This window comes from Monodelphis domestica, chromosome 3 (genome assembly GCF_027887165.1).
Source record: "Monodelphis domestica isolate mMonDom1 chromosome 3, mMonDom1.pri, whole genome shotgun sequence".
Lineage (NCBI taxonomy): Eukaryota > Metazoa > Chordata > Mammalia > Didelphimorphia > Didelphidae > Monodelphis > Monodelphis domestica.
In genome coordinates, this window is record NC_077229.1 from 81,705,756 (window position 1) to 81,723,184 (window position 17,429).

A 17,429-nucleotide genomic window follows, 5' to 3' on the forward strand; every position below is an offset into this window, starting at 1 on the left:
TAAGGTACTTGTTTTAGGGAATAACAAAATTAAATAAGATCTGGGCCCAGCTCTTAGGGGAACTTGATAGTTTTGGAGGGATAGTCAGCTGTATGTCTACAAGTAAAAGTTGGAAAATAATTGATACATAAGAATACAAAGTTTAGAGGAGTGTGTGAATGTAGAAACATTTGTTTAGTGCTCAACTATGTATAAGGCAAAGTGCTAAACCCTGTAGATACAAACAGAAAAGCCAGACAGTCCCTAGCTTCCCAGACCAGGGATAGATTACTTCTGAATGGAGGAGCAATGGAGGGGGTTGGGGGAGGGAGGGATCAAGGAGTCTTTAGGGCAGGGGTGGCCTTTGAGCTGGGCTTAGAGTACTGGATAGGATTTTAAGTAAATTGGAAAGAAAGGAGAAAGATTTCAGGAATAATATGAACAAAGAACTTGAAGGTAGGAAAGTAAGGGCAAATTATCCATGTAAAATGCCTCTCCTACCTTAGGGGGCAAGTTTTCAGTACAAGCTTCATTTATTAGCAAATGTCCTGGGATTAATCGACCAGAAGCAAAGGGTCTGAAAAGAGGTTCATTTCATCCTGTGGTTGATGAGAATGAATGAATATAGTGATGGTCAGCAATGGGCTGTTTTACAAGAAAGTATGAAGTCCTAAAGCTCATCTAATTCCTTAATTTTATAGACACAGAAACTAACCATAGAGGTGAAATGAGTTGCCCAAGGTCACAAAATCATCTCCAGAAGGCTGTGATGACAACACATTAGTTTTAGATTTAGGACTAGAATCAGTGGGTCTTGATTTTTAATGCAGTTCAACCCACAAACATTTATTAAGCAACTATGATATGCCAAGTTCTGTGCCACATGTTGGGATATGTAACAGTTAAAAGAGTGGTTGCCTTAAACTGTGACCGCAAAAATATGGTTTCAAGACTTTGAATTGCCAAAACTGTAAAGATAACTTTTTGTGTCTTGATTTTATATTAAAAATAAAGTGGTCACCATGAGAAAAAATCCCAAATATGAAATACCCAAGTCAGCTGGGTTTTTATAGAGATTTTAATTAATACTAATTAAGGAATTAATGAAAGGGAGAGAGAGAGTAAGAGGAAATAATGAGAAAAGGGCTAGGCCAGCCTAGGCTTAAGTCTTAAGAGAGAGATCAGTCAGTCTTTAATCCACTCACCACAAGATTTGTCCCAAGCAAGATTCTAGTGTTCAGAGAGACCCACCAGTTCAGCTCCTCAGCTCAACTAAGTTCAGCCACTGAGCCCTTCAATTCAGCTTTGGCAAGCTGAACCCCTCAGAGGCCTTTCTGACCTTCTTTTAAAGAGAATTTTTTCCTATGTCACCTCCCCTAAGTTCTCACATTTACTAATCACAGTAGACGTTTTCACAGGACTGACCATTCTTAATTCACATCATCTTTAGTTCTCAACTTCTCTGAGTAGACTAAAACTTCTGAGTAAGTTCACACCTCTTTGCCCCTTGCAAGTTTGCAAGTTGCCTGACCTTTTAGCGATTAATTTGACCTTCATAGGTACTTAGCACTCTTTTGTATTAGATCTAAAAATAGACTTAGCTTAAGGGCTTTTGCCTCACTATAAGTATGGGTTAAGTACTTTTTCATTGTTCAGTAAGGAGTTCACAACTTTATCTTCCCCTAAAGTATGCTTAAGTATGAGTGGAGTAGAGTTCTCACATTCCTGATCAAGTATCTTCATTTTTTAAAATGGGGAATGTTCTTAACCAAATGTTCTAAGGTAGAGTCTAAGAATTTTTAACATTCACAAGTCTGAGAAATTTTAAGATTCACAGATATAAAGACAAAAAAATTGTCCTTACCCTAAATGAGCTTACATTTTATTGGGGAGATTCCATGTACACACTTAAATGTATAAAAAATATACAAATAAGTAAATGTAAAAAATTTTCATAGAGAAAGAACTAAGAATTGGGGGGATCATAATTGAGGAGTCATACAAGTAAGTGACAGAAAACATGTGATTCCAAAAATCTGGGATAAGAAGGGAAACTGTTCTAGGCAAAGGGAACAGTTAAAATAGTGTCATCTGTGATTAACAGTAAGAAAGTCAAAAGCAAGCCATAGAATGTGGGGAAGGGAGTAATGTATAATATGGCCAGAACAGTAGTTTGTAGTCTCTCTGGTTGTGAGGAAGTTTAAATGTGAAAGAGATAAGCTTATGTTTGCTGCTGGAGGCAACAAGTAACCAGTCTTTGGAGTTTATTTAATATGGGAGTGACCACCTAGTCAGACCTGCATTTTAGGGAACTCACAGATAAACTGAAATGAAAAGAGGCTTTAGACCGGGAGACAATATTAGTAGGTTATTATAATAGTGCTAGTGAAAGGAGATGTGTCCCTGAACAAAAGTTGTGGCTAGGTAGGTAGAGAGGAAAGAGATGGGAAAAATGTGAAGGTGGAAACAAAATTTGGCAATCCATTGAATAAGAAAGGAAGGAAGATTAAAGATTTGAGGATAACAGGCTACAAAGCTCAATTACTAGAAGGATTTTGGAGGAAAGAATGAGTTCTATCTTTGATATAACAGATTTGAGATGCCTACAGAACATTCAGTTTGAAATGTCCAATAGCCAGTTGGAGATAATGGGATTGGAGCTCAGGAGAAAAACTAGATAGATAGAACTGAGAGAGATCTTGAATGGGTAGAGGCTAATGAGGCTACCAAGTGATAGTAAAGAGAAAAATGGGCTTAGTGGTATGAGATAGATGATAAACCATCAAAAGAGAGGTCAGAAGGTGAGTAGCAACAAGGAAGCAATGTCACAAAAATCTAGAGAGGAAATGATAGTATTCTAAGGATGGTCAGTGGTGTCAAAAAGGATAAGGATTGAGATAGGTGAGTTTTGACAACTAATAAATCATTAATATTATTTGAACTTCAATTTAGAAGCCAGATTGCAAAGTGTTGAAGATTGAATGAGAGGAAAGGAGAAGACAAATGAGTCTACTTAGCTTTTTCTGGGAATCTGGGCAAAGGAAGAGTTCTCTTTCTCCTAAGCCATACATTGATCAATTTATTCAATAAATACTTAACTGTGCCCCAAAATACTCAATTTTCCAAAATAGGAGTATCCCACTCCAATGTCTTCTTAGACCAACATTTCCTTAAATTATTTCCCTTGCTATGGCCATTTGGTCATTGCAGAAGAGCTTTGATTTCATCATTGTGGGTGCCTCCTCTAACATTGTGGATTATAGACCTACCTGATCTTGGAGATAAGTTTCATGAGTTGTCTACTGTGCAAGATGGCAAAATAAATGTAAACCAAACAGCCCAGAGTACTCAACTCCTTTAATGAAGATGAAAAAATATCATTGGACTGAGAAATGATCAAGAAATCCAAGGAAAAACTATTAAATATATTTTGCCAGCCCAGATCCTCATAGAGATAACCAGAAACCTGTGAGCACTAGAAAAGGGGTCCAAAGAGAAAAGTCCTTGGTCTAGGAGGGCAACAGTGAGGTTAGGCCCTAGATCATACATTCTTCTGATGTAGACAGCTCAAGGTAGGCTGTTCAGATAGACCACCTTATCCATGTCTCCTCTACTCCCTTGGTACAACAGACTGGGTCACCACTCCTGAGATACTTGAAGAACACAGCACTCATTAATTACCCAAAATCTATACAATTCTAAAAGAGGTCTCAACTTCCATTTCAGAAGTGGACAGAGCCTGGCTAGACACAAAATACCAATTCAAGAAGTAAGCAAGGAAAAACAAACAAGAAAACTAACATTATGAAGCTAGGGATGGTGGAGGTAAAAACCCAGTATAACTAAATACATATCAACTACAAACAAATCCTCAAAGATAATCACAGATTTGTCACAAGTTCTTGTGGAATTCCTAGAAGACATGAAGCAAGACTATTTTTTTTAATCAGAAGTTTCATGAGTTGTGGTAGGCAAAAAAATTTCATCACTTAGTAGCCATCATTACTGTGGTAAACTTAGCTAAGCAGGTTTATTACTGGCCCACACCCAAAGCTTAAGAATCCTCAGGGCTGAGGATCCCATTGCTATCATCTCTGAGAACCCAGGGTTTACCCCCACCCTTTGATAAGGTATTTGAATGGCACTTCACTGTCCACTTTTTCATGAATTAAAAGTCAAATGCTCTAAGGGAAGTTGTAAAAAAAAGGTTTTGTGCTTTTAAAAAAAGTCATTTCCAGATATGCCCTTTCCCCAACCCATTCCTTGATGTATATCTTCAGTAATCAGTCAGACTGCAGAGTTTGGCTTAATGATGCTTTTGTGAATTTACATTTGTCTGGGGAATGTTATTTGGGTTATGCTTATAATCCAAAGTCTTCCCTTAGGCCTGAAATATTAACGATGAAAATATATGCCAAACTAATCTACAGTGGTTTTCTTGTTGGGGGAAAAATGCATTTTGATTTCAGTTTTCAATTTCCAAAATGTAAATTTATGAGATTTCCCCCTACTTTTGTTAAGGCACACAATTATAAATAAATATAAAAAAGCAATTCCTGTTCTGTAGGAAGAACTCAGTACTTTATACTTCAGGATGATGTCTTACAACAAAAACCTGACTTCCAAGAATTCTCCAAGGGAAGGCTGAGTCCCATTATTGTCAGTAATAGTCTCAAAGAAAGATCAAGTGCTTTTCTCCACAATAATAATGAAAACCAGGGGAATTAGAGCTTAGAGATGTCAAGCAGAATTTACATTCATTTGTTACAGGATGGCTATTGTGTTTTTTATAACTTGTGTTAATTTCATCAATAGAACAAAATTACATCTACAAGTATGTCAAATATTTGATATCTACATTTAGGAGATGATGAGATGAAAGAAAGGTTGGTGGGTGAAAAAGTGAAAAAATGTTTTGAAGCCTCTGATTCCTCAGATGAATTAAGGATTAGGCTTCATTTTTCAAATTCATCATCTGGGTCATAGAACACCCAAAATTTTAACACTAGTTATCTAGTTAGGCCAAATTATTCCTTATGGATAAAGGAATAAGCACTTATTAAGAGCTTACTATGTGCCAAGCACTTAAGAATATTCCTCTTATTCATCTTCAATTAGGATCAAGAGATTCCTTCTATAGAACACTATTTTCCAAAAGCAAGTTTTTCCTGAGCAACACTCACTGTTTTTGCGTAAAGGGTTACCATGACCAAAGAAGTTCATCACAAAGTGACTAGATTAATTTGTAAGGAATTAAAAGTAATTAAAATTAATTTTTAAATTTTAAATTAATTTTTCATCTTTAATTTTATTCAATTATATATAAAATTGATTAAAATACAAATAAATATGAGAATTTTAATACTGTGGTCACAGATTTAAAAATATCATAGCTCAAGTCAAATTAACTTTTAGTAGTTTTATTTACAAAAAGGTGGAAGGAGTGAAAGTAGAGAAATATAAAAGAGAGTAGAGAAGAAGGCTAGCCTTTCACTCTAAATGTTGTTTCCTCCCTTGTTAATCCTCAACCGAAGGGCCCTGTGGTGAATTAACATGTGCCCTCCAAGAGAGGAAGGCCTCTCCAGAATTTATCTCTCCAAAGCCAGGAAAGGAGGGTCAGCTTCTCACTTACCCAAGTGAAGCTCCAGGAGCAATCCAAGTCCCAAGTCATAACTCCAAGTTTCAGTCCCAGTCCAAGATCTTCCAAGCCTAAGATTCAGTTCCCAAACCCCCTTGGACAGGAAGTTCTGGACTTTTAGAATCCTTTTTCCGCATTATGTCCTGTCCCTTCACTTTACAGGAGCCAATTACAATCTTTAAATTTGCTTGGCACTGCCCAAGGGGTGGTCAGTCACATCTGGAGTTGACACCCACTTTTAACAAGTGGCTTGGAACCTCCCCTACTCAGTATTAAGTAGGGGTGTTTTCAGTTTTTGTAGATTAATTTTAAAAATAGGGTAGAGGAGAGTTAATCCTATCTTCACAAATTGTACTGACTTGCCATAGTTATTGAGATCAGTCTTCAGAAAACACTGAGCCTATGGCCAGGGCCCATATTCTAGTTTGCAGGGCAGCCTGGTGACACATGGATAGAGTGCTAAGCCTGGAGTCAGAAAGAACTCAGTTCAAAACAGGTCTCAGAAACTTACTAGCTATGTAGCCCTAGGCAAGTCACTTAACCCTGCTTGCCTCAGTTTCCTCATTTGTAAAATGAGCTGAAGAAGGAAATGGAAAGCCACTCCAGTAGCCAAATGGACGCCTGAAGAGTCAGACACAACAAATAACTTAACAACAGTAAATTTTCTAGTTTGATATAAAACCTACCAAAGCTTTGAACTGATATGAATAACCTTCATGAACCCAAGATCACCTCCACAATAGGAAGATGCATCAGAGGAGGAATCACTGGGATTACATCACCTCAAATACTGAGAGATTACTTTTCATCTTTCTGGTAAGCAAATAACAATAGTTGCTTTATAGTTTAAAGCACTTTACATGCATTTGATCTTTGGGACCATTCTGGGACATAGCTGGTACAAATATTATTATGTCCGTTTCATAGATGAGGAAACCCAGATTAAGTGATTTGTCCATGCCCACATTGCTGGAAGTTTTCAAATCCACTGTTATTTTCTCTGTATCTACCACTTTGATAGATCTGTATCTTTAGTGTATTTCTCTCTCCACTGATTTTTTTTAAACCCTTACTTTCTGTCTTAGTAACATTCCTAAGAGGGAAGGGTAAGAGCTAGGCAAACAGGGTTAGCGACTTGCCTAGGGTCACACAACTAGGAAGTGTATTAGTCACCAATGAAATGGATTATATAACCCTTCCTTCTTGTTGGAGTCAGGAGCCCTTGTTAAGTACCTACTAGGTACAAGGGTAAGACTATAAAGCAATCCTGGACCTTAAGGAGTTTATATTTTAGTCAACAAGCATTTATTAAATTTGTAGCCTGTAGGAAAACATTGTACATAGAGTCTGATACACTGTGTTACAATCGAACATAATGGACTTCTCCATTAGTGTCAATGCAATGTCCCTGAACAATCTGCAGGGATCTATGAGAAAAAACACTATCCACAAGCAGAGGACAAACTGTGGGAGTAAAAACACCGAGGAAAAGCAACTGCTTGACTACAGGGGTTGAGGGGATATGACTGAGGACAGACTCTAAATGATCACCCTAATGCAAATATCAACAACATGGAAATGGGTTTGAATCAAGGACACATGTGATACCCAGTGGAATCGTGCATCGGTTATTTAAAATAGTTGGTTTCATAAACTGTGGCAGATAAAAGAGTGGTTGGCTTAAATTTTGAATTGCAGAAAATATGGTTTCAAGACAGTGTCTTGTTTTTAAATCAAATATAAGGTGGTCGCCAGGGAAAAATTCCCAAATATTAAATATACCCAAGTCAGCTGGGTTTTATAGAGATTTTAATTAATACAAATGAGGAATTAATGAAAGAGAGAGAGAAAAAGGAAATAATGAGAAAAAGGGCTACACCCAGCCTAGGCCAGCATGAGCCAGCCTAGGCTGAAAACCCTAAGAGAGAGATCAGTCAGTCTTTTATCCACTCACCACAAGATTTGTCCAAGCAAGATTCTAGTGTTCAGAGAGACACCAGCTGCTTCCTTCAATTCAGCTTTTTCCAGCTGACTCCCTCCAGAGAGAGTTCTTCTGAGACCATCCCTTCTCTCAGCTTTTCATCTCCTTTTAAAGGGAATTTTCTCCTATGTCACCTCCCCTAAGTTCTCACATCTACCAATCACAGTAGACATTTTCCAAAGGACAGACCATTCTTAATTCACACCTAAGTAGACTTAAACTTTTGATTAAGTTCACACCTGAAAAACCCTCTGAGTAAGTTCTCACCTCTTTGTTCCTTGTAAATTCACAAGTTGCCTGACCTTTATAGGTACTTAGCACCCTTTTGTATTAGATCTAAAAATAGGCACAGCTTAAGAATTTTTGCCTTTCTATAAGTATGGGTTTAAGTATTTTTCATTGTTCAGCAAGGAGTTTCTTCCCATAAAGCAGGCTTAAGTAGGGGTGGAGTAGAGGTCTCACATTCCTGATCTAAGTTCCTTCATTGTTTAAAATAGGGAATGGTCTTAACCAAATCTTATGAAGTAGGGTCTGAAAATTTTTAAGATTCACACTAGGGGGGAGTGGCAGGAAAAGAAAATGATCATTGTTTCCAATGAATAATGTTTGAAAATGACCAAATAAAATTTAAAAAAAAATTTTTAATGATTAAAAAAAATTTGTAGCCTGTGAAGTACTGTGTGTTCTTAAGCAATGAGCATATATGAAAAAAAAAGGGAAAAACAAAGTGGCTGCCTTTAATGAAGTCACATTCTAATGGGTGAGATAACCTGCAGATAATCTTACCTAGGAGATTCCTGTAGTATTAAGAAAAGAGGAGGGATCTGGAAAGATCTCTTTAGGAAAGGATTTGAGCCTAAGTGTGATAGAAGGTAGGAGGTGATGGCAAGGAAGTGCTTATCTATAGGCATGGCAGACAACCTGTACAAAGACACAGAAGCAAGTAAATCTACTTGCTACCAATCAGTGGTGTTGGATCATAGAGTATGCGAAGGGGGAGAAAGATGTAAAGATTATAAAGGAGTCAGCTTGTGAAAGGTTTTTGGTGCTAGACAGGATTTTCTATTTGATTCTGGAAGTACTAGAGAGCTGCTGGAGATCAGTGAATGGGGTGGAGGGAATAGGATCCATTTGACAGCTAAGCTGAGAATTGTTTGAAGTGAAACTTGAAGTAGGAAGACCCGCCAGCAGGCTACTGCAATAACCCAGATGTGGCTTGATGAAGGCCTGTACTAAGGCAGCATGAGGAAAGAGGACACCATGTAGGAAATGTGAAGCCAGAAATGATACAACTTGTATCTGCTGGGTAAATGAAGGTAGGGAGTTTAAGGTGACTAGGAAGACTGTGGTATCCTCAATAGTTTGGAAAAGGAGATGACTGGGGGAAGAACAGGAGAATAAGTTCTGTTTTGAAAAATATTGAGATGCTTAGGGGTTATCAAGTTCAATATGTCCAAAAGGTAGCTGGTGATGCACAAACTCTAGCTCTAGAAAAAGACTGAAGCTAGATATATAGATCTAGCATTTGCATTGAGATGATAATTAAATCCATGGGTGCTGCTGAGATTGCCAAGTGAGATGAGGCAAAGGAAGAAGAGGACAGGACAGAGCCTTGAAGGATATCTGTGGTTAGTGTGCCAAAATTCAGTAAAGAAGACTAAGAAGAACCAGAGAGACAGAAAACCAGAAAAGAACAATGTCATAAAAACCTGGAGAGGGGGTAATCAACAGTGTCAAAAGCTACAGAGCGATCAAGGATGAGGAAGCAAAAAAAGGACATTAGATGTGTATTTTCTTGTAGATATCTTTTGGAAAATTCCCCCTAAAGGATTCAATTATTTATTGAAGACTTGTATTTTTCTTTCAGTGTATCAAGGGACCACAATGTAGCATTCAGGTGGTTACTTGAGAGTTATAATCTGATCTTGAAAGCTAGATAATCAGAATGTGCAATTTACAAAACCAATCATCCCAGGGCAGCTGGGTGGCTCCTTGGATTGAGAGCCAGGCCCAGAGATGAGAGGTCCTGGGTTCAGATGTGGCCTCAGGCCCTTCCTAGGTATATGATCCTGGGCAAGTCACTTAACCCCCATTGTTTAGCCTTTACCATCACTCTTCTGCCTTAGAACCAATACACAGTATAGATCTGGGATCAGGAAGGAAGGTAAAGGTTAAAAAAAATCCCATCTATCTGAAATGGGTCTTGGGTTCAGAACAGGAAACTTAACTTGTTTTGATAAAAAGTTTCCCTGATTATGTCTTAGTGATTCATTGAGAGGAGTCCACCATCTTACTGAACTTTAACCAGCCTCTTAGTATCCCAGGCAATTCTTTAAGAATATAAATTGGCAATCTGTATCAGAGAAGGGAGTTTCCACATCAGGTGTATGCTGAATTGCTAGCATAGTTCTCCCTCCCCCTAAAAGGGATGCTTTATTCAATAATCAATACATTTGGTTATATGTTGTCAATGTGGAATCTAGAAGTCCCCAGTTTATTTAGTTGGGAGGTAGAAACCCCAGACTTTGACCTTGTCACAGGAGAGTTTTCCCTCTGAGGGAAGATCCTGCTTCATGGGTCTCATGCTAACAAGCAAAAGGGGGGGGGGTGTCAACATGGAATCTAGGAATCCCAAACTTGTGGCCTAGTGGGATCTGGTGAACCCCAAGTTTCCGGACTAGCTTATAGGTTGGAGACCCCAAAGCTTGTCCTTGTTCCCTTTTCCCATGGGAATCTACCCTGCAGGGAATCCCAGGCTGGCAGTTTCAGACTGAGTGGGAGACCTTCAGGGGAATGACAATCCACTTCAGGTGGGAGCTAAGCCCAATCTGAAGTCCAGTGACCCTCCAGAAGCCTTTTCCCAGTATATCACACCCTCCTTCCAAGGATCAAACTCAGGACCTTCAGCTTGTGAGACTGTGATGCCCTGCCTATATTGCCAAAGAGTCACACAAGTTGACAATGGGGATTACACACCTGGTAAGTGTCAGAGCCAATATTTGAAAGAAAGGAAGATGGTTAACTGCCATTACAGCCTCCTCCATATTTTAAAATTCTCACAAGGCCAGCACTTCCATGTTAAGTAGAAAAAACTAACAATGGATCTTACCTCCAACTGCCCAAGGGTTCATCTTGCCACCAAAGGTCATCCAGGTACATTTACACCAAAAAAGCCCCTCAAGTACAATCCACCTTTTGATTTCCAATAGATGCTAATGGAAGGTAGAAGAGGAAGAGGAAATTAAAATCAGTTTGTTAGCTGGAAGTCAGACTCAACACACCCAAGAGTCATCCTAGTTAGTGAGGCAAGATGCCAATGACATCATCAAGTCTAATTTGCACTTGATCAAGGATGGCTCATAAAGTGACCTCCACACAGTTCTATAGTGAGTCATGTGGAAATTAGTGACAGAATTAGTATGTTGCTAGATTCCTTTGGGATCAGGAAGGATTCATGATTAGTTTTCATACAATTTCTAAACCTACAACATTCAAGTTTTTAAAATTTCTAGATAAACGGGAGATATGTCTATGACCTATCTAAGACAAGGTAAAGTGGGAACGAGGACAGCAACTTACATAGTAAGAAGAAAAATAATTTTGAAAGAATTTAATACTCTGGTTCATGAAATGATAAGCCAGTTGTTCAGAAATTGAAGATGAAGGTAACACCTACATTAGGTCATCTATGACCTGTTAAAGAGATCATGGACTTGCAAAATGAGGCATGCATTTTTTGGACATGACTAATATGGAAATTTGTTTTGCTAGACTATTCATATCTGTTATCAAGGTGGGTTTTTTTTTTCAGTTGTTCAATGGTGGATGGGAAGAAGTGGGAGGGAAAGACAGTAAATGCTTGTAATAATAAATGTTTAAAATAAAGTCCTAAACTTAGCTATATGTAATTTTTTTCCTAATTTCCATTTTTCAACAAGAATTTCTTTATAGTTAAGACAAGTAGTTTGGCTGCATTTGACTTTAAAATTTTGCTTTCCGTAATGATCTTCCTTCTTCTGATGACCTAAAACTATCATTAATCTGAGTAAGGCCTGGGTTGACTTCAGCTTTTTATCTTTGAATGATCCATACAATTTGTGAGAAGTAGCTGGATTTGGAGTCAGGAGCCTTAAGTTTCAATGCTGCCTGGATCAAGCCACTTTTTATCTTCTCAGTGCTTCAGGCAACTCTAAGACCATAAGTAACATATGAATTACCATTCCTTATATTGATGAAGTCACGGGTCTGCATCCCAAAACCATATCTCATAGTGAGCTTTTTGTTAGTATGTTTAATCAGTATAGCTATTTCAATATTAATTTTAGCTTTCTTAGCTAATTAAGGTAGTAACCCATCCAGACATATTAACTGTTAGAGATTTATTAAAATATCATTTAAATGACTTTTTTCTTGGGTTATAATAGAGAATGGTGGCTTTGAGTCAAAAAGAAGTTACTGAGAGTAGCTGGGTGGCTCAGTAGATTGAGAGCCAGGCCCAGAGATGGGAGGTCCTGGGTTCAGATCTGACCTCAGACATTTCCTAGCTATGTGACCCTGGGTAAATCACTTGATCCCCATTGCCTAGCCCTTACCACTCTTCTGCCTTGGAACCAATACTCAATATTGATTCTAAGACTGAAGTTAAGGGTTATAATTTTTTTTAAAAGTTACCTTTTTGTTTGAATTATGTGTTAAATATAGCTCCCAAAATACAAATTTTATGTCAGCATTTACTTTGATAACTCATATTTTATATAATGCCCTAAAGCTGACAACCCTGTAACATAGGCAGTGTAAGTATTATTATCTATCTCCATAACCCAATTAAGAAAGTAGGGCTCTAAGGGGCAAGGTTACTTCCCCTCTGTCACATAGATTATCTGGCAAATGTTGGAGCCAAGATTCAAACCTCAGTTTCTACTAAATGATTTGAGATCTGTAAAGATGATTTTTAGAGTTGTGACTTAAATTTGGTCGCCAGGGGAAATCCCAAATAAAATACCAAAGTCACTCTGGAATTTTATGGTAATTGAATTAATATAGAGGGAAGAAATTTAAGGAGAAAGAGGGAAGGGGATATAGGATTTCTCCTGCCTGGCCTATGCCAGGGGGAGTTTAAAATCCCCACCTCTAGGTCTCTGAAGAAGATTAGAGGCTTCTAAGAGGATAAAGTTGGAAAGTAAAGGAGGAAACTGAGCCAGAAACTCACCACTGAAACAGACAATAGCTTGTAGCCACACTAAGATGCTGAAAGCTCAGCATGCTCCTCTCAGCTAACTCTCCATCGCCAATCAGGGAAAAAGTCCCAGAGAGACGAAAAATCCCAAATATATAGACCTTTCACCCTTGTGTCTCCTCCTCTAAATTTTCACATCTACCAATCACATCAAAGGCGAAATTTCTCCAGGACTGCCCATACTTTTAGTTCTCATCTTCTTTGATTAGATTATATATTTTGAGTTACTTAACACTTCTTTGTTAAGTTCACCTTTTGTTACTTACTTGACCTTTTTGTGATTAATTTAACCTTTATAGTTACTTAACATCCTTTTGTATTAAGATCTAAAAATAGCCAACACTTCCCAAATTAAAACATAACATCTGTGGAAATCTGTTAAACAAACAAAACCCCCAAAATCACAATCTTCTCATCTTTCTCCATACCTTCTCTCTCCTTGGTGACCAAAAATTGATTTTGTAATGAAGTTGACTTTGCATAGTTTCACATCATATAAATTTATAGGAGTTACCAAATTTCTTTATAACCCTGTTTCTACAGTCCACCAACCAACAAACATTCATTATTCATTAAGCTCTTATTACATTCCAGTAATCCTGCTAAGCTCTGGAGATACAAGGAAAAGCAAAAACAGTACCTTCTTTGAAGTAGTTTACATTCTTTGAGTCTAAGCTATTTGGTTGCTCTGATCTCTCTGAGATTAGCTTAAGGATCCCATGAATCATAAAACTGGTACCAGATCTTTGCAGCCTATCTCTGTATCAGATGACTTTTTCTTCTTTCATCATTGTCAAATCTCAGTCAGAAGGGACTAGATTTGGACTCAGAAGAGACCTGGGTTCAAATTATGGCTTGAACACTTCTTGCTGTGTAACCTCAGATATATGACTTTGGTTTATTAACTTAAGGTTTCTTGGGGCTACAATCACTAGGCTGTCTTTAGGCAAAGATCACATGTATCCATGAACTGTTGTCTGAGTTTTAATTGGAAGATTGTTTCTTCTTCTCAAACTCTACTTGTGAGACTTCTGAGATAAGGAAATGTAGTCCAAATCTTCCTATTATGAAACAGAGATAAGAGAATCTAGACCAAACTGTTTGTCCTGAAGGAAAAGTAGTTTTATGTGTTGTTTTAGCAAAAGTAAACTTCAGTTTTCAAGAGTATAAGAAAGTGGTGTTTTTCTGTTTGCTTTTTTTTTTAAGTAAAATTTTAAAGAAACTATTCTAGTTTAGGAAATGTTGGCCCCTAATGCAAAGATTACCACTTGTTTGGAAAAATATTATTTCTGAGCAATAAGAGAAGCCACTGTCAGTATAGTTGTACACTCAGGAATAGTTCTAGTCCCAAAGTTCCCTGAAATATTTTGTTGAAATAGGAAGTAATGGGGTTTTAAGTACAAGGAAGGTTTCATCTTGTGAAAAGGGAATTCTTTGTTCCCTTTGCCTATTCTGAGTGCACACTAGTGAAAGGGAATCCTTTCTTCCCTTTGCCAATTTCCAGCTAACACTTTTGATTGAATCAACAAAAGCTTGAACTAGGTAGAGGAGCTGCAAACCACTTAGAGCATCACACCCTTAGAAATTCAATCAACCAGGAAACTGTGAACCTTTTGATAAGAAATTGACCTTCAGAGGCCTTTGATAAGAGTTGACACATTCAGAGGATGAGAGGTGTGAATCCCACCTGGGCAATGCTAGACAATTTGGAAACTGTGATTGGCCCTTGTGAAAAGGGGAAGGGACAAGGAGCCACTATAAAAGGCCCTGAATGTTGGCTTCAAGAAGGAATTGGATGGACTTCAAGAAGGAAGTCAGCTTAAGAAAGAAGGTCCAGTCAAGAAAGAAAGTCAGCCTCAGGAATCACCTTCAGCTTGTGTCATCATCTCAACTTTGAGCAATAATACTTTGAATTGGCAACCACAATTATTATTTATAATCTTCATATATTTTAGTCAAACCATTAAAATTTAATTCTTACAATTTCCAGTAAGCTCCTTGAAGGCAGAGGATATTTTATTTTTTATCTTTGTATTTCCAATGTCTTACATATATAAGGTACTTAATAAATGCTGGTTGAATGGATAAGTAATACTCAACAAATAAGTTTTATTTCATTTTTATTTTTTGAAACCCTTACCTTCTGTCTTAGTATGAATTCTAAGCAGAAGAGTGGCAAGGGCTAGGCAACTGGGGTTAATTAACTATGGGACCACATAGTTAAAAAGTGACTGAGGTCAAATTTGAACCCACAACCTCCTATCTCCAGGCCTGGCTCTCTATACATTGTGCTACCTAGCTGCCCCACAAATAATAATTTGCCAAGAAAATGGATGATCTAAATGAAATGCAAGAATATTTAGGAAAATGTGAATTATTCAGATTAACTGATGAGATAATAGAAAATGTAAATAGCTCTATCTTTAAAAAGAAATTGAACAAGCCATAAATGACCTCCCCCCACAACAATAAATAACCTCAGCACCGGTAACAAATTCTACCAAATATTTAAAGATCAATTAATTCCAATAAACTACTTGAAAAATTAGGTAAAGATGGAGTCCTACCAAATTCCTTTTATGACACAAATATATCTTTGTTACTTAAACCAGGGAGAACAAAAACAGAGAAAAAAAATTTAGAATTTCCTTAATGAATATTGATGCAATATTTTAAAATACAGTACTTTCAAGGAAATTAGGAAAACATATCCCAAAGATCATATACTATGCCCAGGTTTGATTTATTCCCAGAATTCAGGGCTCATTCAATATTAGAGAAATTATATATTTGAAAATATGAATAACAAAAAACAACAAAAATCATATTATTAGATATTTTAAAGGCTTCTAACAAATATAATGCACATCCCAACTCAAAATACTAGAAAGCATAGGAATCAATGGGTCTTTTTGTACAATTATAACTAAGGACTAGGTAATGGGGGTTACGTGACTTGCCCAGGGTCACAGAGCTAAATAGTGTCTGAGGCCATATTTGAACCTAGGACCTTCCATCTTCTGGGCCTGGCTCTCAATCCACTGACCCACCTAGCTGCCCCATAGTATTCATTTTTAAACCAATAAACAAGCATTATTTGTTGTAGGGAGAAACTATAAGCCTTTCTAATAAATCAAGGGGAAAGTAAGGATGTCAATTATCAACATTATTCAATAATGTACAGGAACACTAGATGTAGCAACAAGATGAAAAACTGAAGTGAAGAATAAGCATAGGTAATGAAAGGACAAAACTCACTTTTTGCAGAGGATAATATGGTTTACCTAGAGAACTCTAGAGTAAAATAAAAAACAAAACTAGGTTTTAATTAACTTTAAATAATTCATTAGTTAAACAGTTGATATGATTTAAACATAAAGAGTGATGCTTATAAGTCAATAAGGGGAATGTAGAGTTCACCTGTCAGATTTATGGAGAAAGGAAAAATTTATGACCAAATAATAAATAGAATATTACAAAATATAAAATGAATAATTTTGATTATATTAAATTAAAAAGGTTTTGTAGAAATAAAACCAATGCAATCAAGATTAAAAGGGAAGCAACAAACTGGGGGGAAAATTTATAACAAATTTCTCTGATAAAGGTCTAATTTCTCAAATATATAAGGAACTAAGTCAAATTTATAAGAATCCAAGTCATTTCCCATTTGATAAGTGGTCAAAGGATGTGAATAGGCAGTTTTCAGATGAAGAAATCAAAGCTATCAATTATCATATGAAAAAATGTTCTAAATCCCTCTTGATTAAAGGCATGCAAATTAAAACAACTCTGAGGTACCACTTTTACACCTCTCAGATTGGCCAATATGACAGTAAAGGAAGAGAATAAATGTTGGACGGAATGTGGCAAAATTGGAATACTAATGCACTGCTGGAAGAATTGTGAATGGATTCAACCCTTTTGGAGGGCAATTTGGAATTATGCACAAAGGGATCTAAAAGAATCCATACTTTTTGATCCAGCAAAACCACTACTAGGTCTGTATCCCAATGATAAAAAAATGGGAAAGGACCTCTTTGTACAAAAATATTTATAGATGCTTTTTGTAGTGGCAAAGAACTGGAAACTAAAGGGATGTCCCTCAATTGGGGAATGGCTGAACAAAATGCAGTATATGATGGTGATGGAATACTATTGTGCTATAAGGAATGATGAACAGGATGATTTTGAAAAGAACTGGAAAGACCTACATGATCTAAGGCAAAGTGAAATGAGCAGAATGGGGAGAATATTATACACAGTAATTGCAACATTGTGGAATGATCAAATGTGACAGATTTTGCTACTAACAGCAATACAATGATCCAGGACAATTCTGAGAGACTTATGGAAAAGAATGCTCTCTACTTCTAGAGAAAGAATTGTTGGAGTAGAAATGCAGATGAAAACATATGATTTATCTACCGCTTAATTACTTGGACATATGATTTGGGATTTTGATTTTATAAGATTATTTATGTACAAAAATTAATAATATGGAAATGTTTTGCTTGATATTGATATACATGTACAGCCCAGACTGAATTGTTTGTCAACTCTGAGAGGGGGTAGGGAAGAAGGAAGAGAGACAA

The 17,429-nt window shown here is 37.0% G+C and overlaps 1 long non-coding RNA gene across 3 annotated transcripts in view; it reads right to left on the reverse strand.

Moving 5' to 3' along the window:
* LOC103103201 (uncharacterized) overlaps positions 1-17,429 on the reverse strand; it is a 34,692-nt gene that overhangs the window by 707 nt on the left and 16,556 nt on the right. For 2 of the 3 annotated variants that reach the window (XR_008917382.1, XR_465940.3), the window contains exon 2: positions 10,708-10,810. This is a non-coding gene — a long non-coding RNA (uncharacterized LOC103103201). Of the gene's footprint in view, positions 1-10,707; positions 10,811-13,474; positions 13,882-17,429 lie in introns of those variants that run through there. The other variant, XR_465942.3, reaches the window with a different exon arrangement.